Below are 9,087 nucleotides of genomic sequence, written 5' to 3' on the forward strand. Positions count from 1 at the left end.
ACATAACTATCTCTTTGGACCAGTACATGCTCCCTTTAAAAAGTGTACAGAATCTGCTCACTTCTACTACTACCCTGGTTCGAGCCATTGTCTTCTCATGCCTGGGTTCCTATAGTAGCTTCTTAACTGGTCTCCCTGCTTCTTTCTTCTGCCTCCCATGGTCAGTTCTCACTAAAGCAGCCAGAGAGATCCTTTAAAACCTGTTTCAAGTCTCTGTTCAAAAAATTCTGTAATAGCTCTTAGTTTCACGAGCCAGTCCTTGCAAGGATGAAGAGGCCCACGTGACTGGTGCCATTACCTCTCTCCTCACCTGTCACCATTCTCCCCCTTGTTCAGTGTGTTCTAACCCCACTCACCTCCTCACTGTTCCTCAACTCAATAGCCCCCTTCTCAGCTTGGGGCTTCTCTTGGAGCTCTTCTCTCTGTTGGTCAGGCTCTTCTCCAGAGGGCCTCGTATCAAACCTCCTTGCCTCCAAATTTTTGCTCAAATACCACCCTCTCAGGGAGGCCTACCCTGACCCCTCTCTTGACAGTTGTACCCTTTCCCCTCCCACCTCAGCACCTTTGATCCCCCTTACCCTGCTCTACCTGTTTTCCACATAGCACCTGTCACCTTTCAACATACTCTATCATTTACTTTTTACCTCATATTTAGTGTTTCTTGCTTGCAGCCTGCCTCCCCCATTTGAATGTGAGTTCCACATGGGCAGAGATCTTTATTTTGTTTAGTGGCTATACTGCTTGGCTATTTCAGTGACAGCACATGAAGTCTTTAGTGCTTGGGTGAATTAGAGAAAATATTTATTCACTGTAGAAGACAGGGAAGCTAGAAGAAGGTGATGCTAGGAAGAGAAGATGGCTTTGCAAATCAACACAGGGAACCAGTGCCCCATCCACACCCAGTTCAGAAGGCCAGGAGACAGTGGCACTGAGTGAATAATTGGCTCTGGCCATGGTTATGCCTATGGCTCTTCTCATAAACCCAAATGCTTGCTCTGCTCTCAGATTACTTGCATTTCTTATACTTCAGACATGCCATGGTTGCAGAAGGTGTGAGTTTTAGAGCCATGCTCACCTGTTACTAAGCAGTTTTTCTTATGTACAAATATGCCACCCATCCCTAACTCTTTGTCTATCCATGACCATGGATCCACTAGAGGCTGAGTCCTCTACTGGGGGGGTAAACAGCACAGCTCATTTATCTTCTGGGCCAGGAACCTAGAATAATGCCTGGCACATAGCAGTTGCTTGGTAAATTTGTAGAATAAAGGAATTCAGAATAGCAACCAAGTCCAGGAATAAAAGAAGCATCTTTTTAAAGTGTGGCTGTTCAACCAGACTATATGCAAGATCTGTCAGATAAGACTGGATGACGGTAATTATGAGTGGAATAATTGTCTAACTGAGGCTTAACTGTGGACTTATTTCCCAAGTAAACACTCTGAAATATTTGGGGTCTTGGACAAAAGTTCAAGTCCAGTGTTACGTAAGGTCTTTCAATGACTAACGTGTTGTAACTGTTGGGCAACACTAGTTGACTTGCAGTTAGTAGTTAAGAACATGGACCCTGGAGCCTGATTAGGTTTGAATTCTAACTCTGCCACTTACTAGCTGTGTGAACTTGGGCAAGTTACTAACTCTTTGTGACTCATTTCCTCATTTGTAAAAAGTTGGCAATAATAATTCCTACCTCAAAGGGTTATTGTGAAGTTAGATAAATTAATGCATAGAAGCACTTATATCAATGCCCAACACATAGGGAGTAACATATGTTTGCTATTTTGTTGTCATTATTGTGTATATTCTATCTACCCTTTCTACCCATTGTGCTGAGTTAATTATCTACCTGTTGTACATTCTGAAAGCCAGGAAAAGACTGTGTTCCTTAAAATACTATTGCCCAAATATCAGTCCTCTATGCAGTGTGCTTGGTCAAAGTTGGCCTATTAGCTTCATGTTTGTTTAACTTTTGATAGGTGGGGGTTAATCATAGAACAACTTTTGTTCTCTTAAAATAGACTTTAGGTTCTCTCTTCTCCTAAATCCCCTTCTTCCTTTTTTAAAAATTTTATTTTTAAGTAATCTCTACATTCACATGGGGCTTGATCCTACAACCCCAAGATCAAGAGTTGCATGCTCTACCGACTGAACCATCCAGTCACCCCTCCCCTTCTTAATCTGTAATAATATCCCAGCTTTCTCAGAAATGAGGGAGACGTCCAAAGATAAAGAAGACTGTTGACCTAGACCCCAGAAAAATGAACCTTTTCAGGATGTGTGAAAATGTGCATTCAATAGGAAATGGAGATTACAGGTAAGTTTTCTTCTTAATACTTTTACAGTTGATCCTTGAACAGTGCAGAGGTTAGGGGTGCCAACCCCCATGCAGTTGAAAATGTGCATATAACTTTTGACTCCCCAAGAACCTAACTGTTAATAGGCTACTATTGGCCAGAAGCCTTACTTATAATAGAAAGTCTATTAATACATATTTTGTATATTCTATGTATTATTACTGTACTCTTACAATAAAATAAGCAAGAGAAAAGAAAATGTGAAGAAAATTATAAGGGAGCCACAATACATTTACAGTATTGTACTGTATTTATTGAAAAAATTCCTGTGTAAGTGGACCCACACAGTTCTAGCCCACGTTGTTCAATGGTGAACTGTATTTTCTAAAACATGCCCAGTAAACATGGATGTTTTAAAATTTTGAGTAAATATGGTCTTTGATAAAAGAGAGAATAAAAAATCATGTTAAAATTTTGTTAAACAGCTAAAAGATCAACTAAAGGAGGACACAGCAGGGTAGATCAAAGGGGTGCAGGATAGATCTTGAAGCACGAGGGAGCACGAGAAGGAATACATGAGAAATGGGAGTGAGAGGCAGACTTCCCTCCAAACCTGAAGCCATTTGGAAGAGTAAAAAGACGATCAGGAAACCAGAAAAACTCTTAGCTGATCACTAAACAATGTTTGAGCACCTACTATATGTGAATCACTATGCTGGATATTGTAGGAGAGAGAGCTATGAACAAGACAGGGTCTCTGTCCTCCAATTGCATTAAAACATGCCCTTCAGAGGACACCAACTCTGTAGCAATTGTGTCACCCCAGGGACAGAATCTTACAAGCACAATGCCAGTACTCTTCAAAGTATCCTCTGCTGACCAAGCAAATCAGGAATATCAGAGCTGACTAGGAAAATGGCAGATTCCCAGACCTCTCTATTCCTGATGAATCAGAGTGTCTGGGGCCCAGGGCCAAAGGCCCTGGCTTTTAATCAAGCACTTTGAGTGATTCTTATGCACAATTTAAAATGTTAGAACTCCCACCGCTTTGTAGTAGGTACCAAATGAATTATAAAAGAAATTGCTTTTGGCTGGAGGGTGGGGATAGATAGTTTCATGGAGGAAATTTTGAACCAGGGCTTTGGCTGGATTTTGCTACCTGTGGCAAAGGGGAGGCAGTGTTCCAAGGGCAATGACTGGCTTGGTCCAAGGCACGCATGGGGGGGTGGGGGAGGGGCAGTGACTGTAGCCCAGGGAAGAACTGGCAGTTCTGAGGCTTCAGGCAGACTCACTTGCAGACCAACCAGGTGATGTGTTTTCCTTGTACACGGCTGTCCTGCCTTCTCTCAGGCTTTCTCTTCCATGCACAACCAGGATGACGTTTGAGAAGAATTTCACCATGGAAAGCTGGTTTTGCTTTGTGCCCACTTGTCACTGAGTGAAGTAAGCTCACCGGCTTTCTGCCTTCTGTCAAGTCAGCTGTTCTCTGAATTCAAGCAGAAGTATGAGAATTTGTTGCCACTCAGGCTGGAATTTTGCCGTCCTTACCACTTGAGATACTGTGAGCTGGCTATATTTCCACATAGAAGACAGTGCACTCAATGCTACTGTCACCTAGGGTAGGTTAGGACAGTGCACTGAAACCAGGCCAGCACTTTGGCATGCCCAGATGGGTTTGCCATCTTGGGCAGCCTCTGGGGTGGATGAGTGTGGCAAGCAGCAGGAGATGAGATGTTACTAAATAGCATAAATGCCTCGACCAACTGTTGAGTCTGCACGACCAACTGTTGAGTCTGCATGACCAACTGTTGAGTCTGCACGTGGGTTGGTACCTCCCTAACTTGACCCTCTGGAAGTTGTCAATCAACTGAACAACAAGCATTTAATGACTGATCCTGCTGTTGACTCAGCGTTCCGTGTCTCCACCTCTTTCTTGATTCCTAGCTGATGCTATTTGAGGGTTATAAGGGATGAGACCTTGGTGCTCATCTCCCCATGAAGCCTGGGGCCTAGGCTCACCATTCTACAACCTCACCACTACAGCCCTGCCTCCTTTCTGGCCCCCCACCATTGTGGTATAGCAGAAAAACATGATGAGCTGGGAGTACCATATGGACACAGTGCAACAGGCAGAGGGATGTGCTGCCAAGATGTCCCTCCCAGGAAGGACTTGTGGTCCCAGCCCTGGGAGTAGTGTCCGCAGACAGTTGTCAGTCATCAGCCCTTTGGGGTCTCCCCCAGGGCCATGTCCACATCTACTGACTGACCGAGGCAGGTGTATACAAGCTTGGCCATTTGGCCCAGTATTGGACAACACAGATGTGTTTCCCAGTCCTACTTCTGGTCCCTTCCTTCCACAGATGCTAATCCTAAAGGTATTCCCTAATAAACAACCACAACCTTAATCCATTTCGCAGTCCACTTCCCAGAGAACCCTACTTCCAATGCATGAATTTGAATTTCAACTAATTAGGAGCGCTGTAATCTTGAGGAAGCAATAACTTATTTTCTGTTAGACTTAACTTTCATCTCTGCAAAATGGGAATAATAAATCATTTCTTCATTGGATCATTGTGAATTCACTTAGTTTAATATGGTGCAGAGTAATTACTTATAAATATTAGATGTCATAATCTTGGGTGAGATATATAACGTCTATGAGTCTTAGATCCTTTATCTAAAAGTGAGAGTAATACCACTTACATTCAGGATTTTGGTAAGGAATGTATGTCACAACGTGTGTGTGTGTATTAGGTACTCAACAGATGCCACCCTCCCCCCAACCTCCTATCATTTTCCCTTTAAAATATCAAAAGTACCTTTATATAGTGAATTTTAAAAATAATTCATGTTTATTTTCTTTCCCTTTATTGGTTACCCTTTATCAGAGTATAGGGTAGTTGTATTTGGAGGAGGAAAACTGAATGCAAAGCAGAAAGGTGAGGCTAGGATAGCCCTGGTTTTGTGCCTCTCTTCTCTTCCATCACAGTTCAAAGGCCAACTCTTCCAGGAAGTTCACCCTGACTGACTCAACACATTCTGCAAAGCCCACATACAAACTTTAACTCCCTTCTTCTTTCCACTTTTGTAATCCTTATTATGATATATTCCTTATTGTGATATATTATGTTAATATTGTCTCTGAGAAGTGGGGATAATATCTGTTTTTCAAAGGGAGTGCACTGGGCCGAATGCTGCTTTGTTCCCTGGGAGTGTTCTGGTTACTACACTAGTTCATAGTGATTGACTCTTACAGCAATGCTGAGTCCTCCTAGAAGCCTTGTGAGATGCTCGAGGAGTTCCTGCTGAGTTGACAAGGAATATGAGAGCCAGATGGGGTCTTCTGAGGTGCTGTGGTCCCTCCTCTTAGTCATGACGGAACTTTGTTTAGATCATCTCTCTTTAAATGATGACATTTTAAGGCTCATGTGAAATTTGGGTAGCCCCATCTTTAGTGCATCTTCTCTGTTTTATAACTTGTACTCTTTTGTTTTGTTTCTGCTTTAAAGCTTGTTCAGTTGTAGGAACATTGTCTTACACTGACGCCTACTGGGCAGGTGGGAAATAACGGGTAACTGCAGCACTGGTGTCTAGAAACCGAAATTTTGTTTTCCTCATTGCATCGATCTTTAAGAAGCATCTTTCTTACAACTATCCTAGTTTTGAGCTTCCATTTCCCACTTCTCCTACTAAATGTAAAGGTCCATATTAGATTTTAAGTTTCTTAGGTTATGACGATTTCATCCAGTTAAAATGTTAAAAGCCCAAAAATACCTTTAATCAATGTCATTCCATAGATATATTTACCATTTCATGATGAACAATAATCACACTCATTAGATGTGACCTTAATGTTGCAAGCATTGCAGCTGTGAAAAGCTGATGTCAAGTGGGACCAATGCAGAGTATGGACATTCTTCCTCCTAGATTCCCCATTGGTGGCAGCAGTGAGGCACCCTCTAATCTGGATCAAAACACTCCACATTTAAGATACACAACAGATGAATATAGGGGAAGGGAAGGAAAAATAAAATAAAAACAGTGGGAGGCAAATGATAAGACTCTTAAATACAGAGAACAAACTCAGGGTTGCTGGCGGGGTGTTGGGGGGGGGGATGGGCTAAATGGGTGATGGGCATTAAGCAGGGCACTTGTTGAGATGAGCACTGGGTGTTATATGTAAGTGACGAATCACTAAATTCTACTCTTGAAACCATTATTACACTATATGTTAACTAATTTAGATTTAAATAAAATTAAAAAAAATAAACAAACAAAAACAAAAGCACTCCACGATGGCGGTAAGAACCATCCATGATGAATGTGGTAAATTCTCTCCTTGAAGGTTGCTCCAGGGATCAGGACCTCAGTAAAAATTCATCCAAGTGTTTCATCATCCTCATGTTACAAAACCATCTCTCTTCTGCTTTTATCTAAAAGTTTCTTTTGTTTGTTCTCCTAAGGTTTGCAAATGATTAATCAGATTCTACTCATAAACGCTTTACAAAATGTACCAGTAGGTTATATTCTCATAATTATCTCCTTACCAACCCCTTTGTTGGTACAGAGTGAGCACTTAACTGGTATCAAATGTGGTATGACAAAGTAGTAAAAAGCTTTAGAATCAGGCTGTGGTGTTACACACACACACACACACACACACACACACACACATAAATATAGGATATAAAATCTTTAAAAATATATATTAATTTTTTTAATGTTTATTTTTGAGACAGAGAGAGACAAAGCACGAGCAGGGGAGGGGCAGAGAGAGAGGGAGACACAGAATCTGAAGCAGGCTCCAGGTTTCAAGCTGTCAGCGCAGAGCCCAACAAACCATGATATCATGACCTGAGCTGAAGTTGGACGCTTAACCGACTGAGCCACCCAGGCACCCCAAAAATATTTACATATTTTTAAGTAGGCTCTATGCCCAGTGTGGGACTTGAACTCATGACCCTAAGATCAAGAGTCACGTGCTGTCCTGACTGAGCCATCCCGAAACCTTTTTCACCATACTTTTTCTTTTGTTGATAATGTAATCACTTTGCCGCATCTACTGCGAGAATGAAGACTACTCTCGGCAATCAGACTGTCGACATTGCAGAAAATGTTGACATCACTCTAAAGGCATGCACTGTTACTGTGAAGGGCCCCAGAGGAACCCTGCAAAGGAACCTCAGTCACCTCAATGTAGAACACAGTCTGCTAGGAGAGAAAAAGAAGAGGCTCTGCGTTGACAAATGATGGAGAAATAGAAAAGAACTGGCTACTGTGTGCACCATCCATAGTCATGTACAGAGCATGATGAAGGGTGTTACCCTGGGCTTCCAATACAAGATGGGGTCTGTGTTTGCTCACTTCCCCATCAGTGTTGTTCTTCAGGAATGGTTCTCTTGTTGAAATCTGAAATTCCTTCGGTGAAAAATATATCCATAGCGTTCAGATGAGGCCAGGTATTGCTTGTTCAGTATCTTGAGCCCAGAAAGATGAGTTAATGCTTGAAGGGAATGGCATTGAACTTGAATGAAACCCAGTTGCTTGATTCAGGCATGCCACAACAGTTAAAAAGAAGGATATCAGAAAATTTGGGGATGGTATCTGTGTTTCTGAAAAAGGCACAGTTCAGCAGACTGATGAATAAGATCTAAGTTGTCCAGCTACAGAAACAGCAAGAAGGCAGATGATTTTTCAGACTTACTTGTGATATTTTGAAGATGCGATAAGGAGTGCCTGGGTGGCTCAGTCGGTGAAGTGACCGACTCTTAATTTTGGCTCAGGTCTTGGTCTCACGTTTGGTAAGTCTGAGCCCATTGGGTTCTACATTGACAGCATGGAGCTTGCTTGGGATTCTCTCTTTCCCTGTCTCTCTGCCCCTCCCCCCCTCTCAAAATAGATAAACTTAAAAAAATATACAATAAAAGCTGTATTAGTTTGGGGGAAAAGAATATAATCATTAAAAGTACTTTCTAGTGAGTTCTGTAGTTTTTCTCGTGTTGTATGTATACGTGTGTGTATGTATATGTATGTATGTGTGTGTATATATGTGCATTTATACATGTAATAGACTATTATTCAGCCTTAAAAAATAAGGAACTTCTGCCATTTTTGATGACAACATGGATAAACTTGGAATGTATGATGCCAAATGAAATAAGCCAGTGAGAAAAAGACAAATACTGCATGGTATCACTTATATATGGGATTTCAAAAAAAACACAAAGAAGTTAGACTCATGGAAGCAGAGAATAGAATAATGGTTTCCAGGAGCTTGGAGACTGGGGAAATGAGATATTGGTCAAAGGTTACCAACTTTCAGTTATAAGATGAATGACTTCTGAGGATCTACTGTATAGCATAGTGACTATAGTTAATAATGCTGTATTGTATACTTGAAATTTGCTAAGATTTGCTAAGAGAGTAGATCTTAAGTGCTCTAAACACACACACATACAAAGTATAAGTATGTGAGGGATGGTTGTGTTAATTAGCTTGACTGTGGCAAACATTTCACAATGTGTACATATATCAGATCATTTTGTACACTATATATATATTTATATATATTTATATATATTAATTATATAATTAATTAATAATAATATATATTATATATATATTTATTAATTATACTTCAGTAGAGCTGAAAAAGGTGAAGAGAGGAAGACAGCATCCAGGTTCTAAGACTGATAGCATTCATTAACACATGTCTGGGAACAAATAGATCCTGGTATCATCTGAGGTTTAGAGGAGCCCTTGAGAGATTGACACCAGGTATACTTGGAAGGTG

At 41.1% G+C, this 9,087-nt stretch overlaps 1 pseudogene; it reads left to right on the forward strand.

Moving 5' to 3' along the window:
* Positions 1–7,327: 7,327 nt before the first annotated feature.
* Positions 7,328–8,386, forward strand: LOC125930987 (60S ribosomal protein L9-like; annotated as a pseudogene).
* Positions 8,387–9,087: the final 701 nt, after the last annotated feature.

This window comes from Panthera uncia, chromosome A2 (assembly GCF_023721935.1).
Source record: "Panthera uncia isolate 11264 chromosome A2, Puncia_PCG_1.0, whole genome shotgun sequence".
Classification (NCBI taxonomy): domain Eukaryota; kingdom Metazoa; phylum Chordata; class Mammalia; order Carnivora; family Felidae; genus Panthera; species Panthera uncia.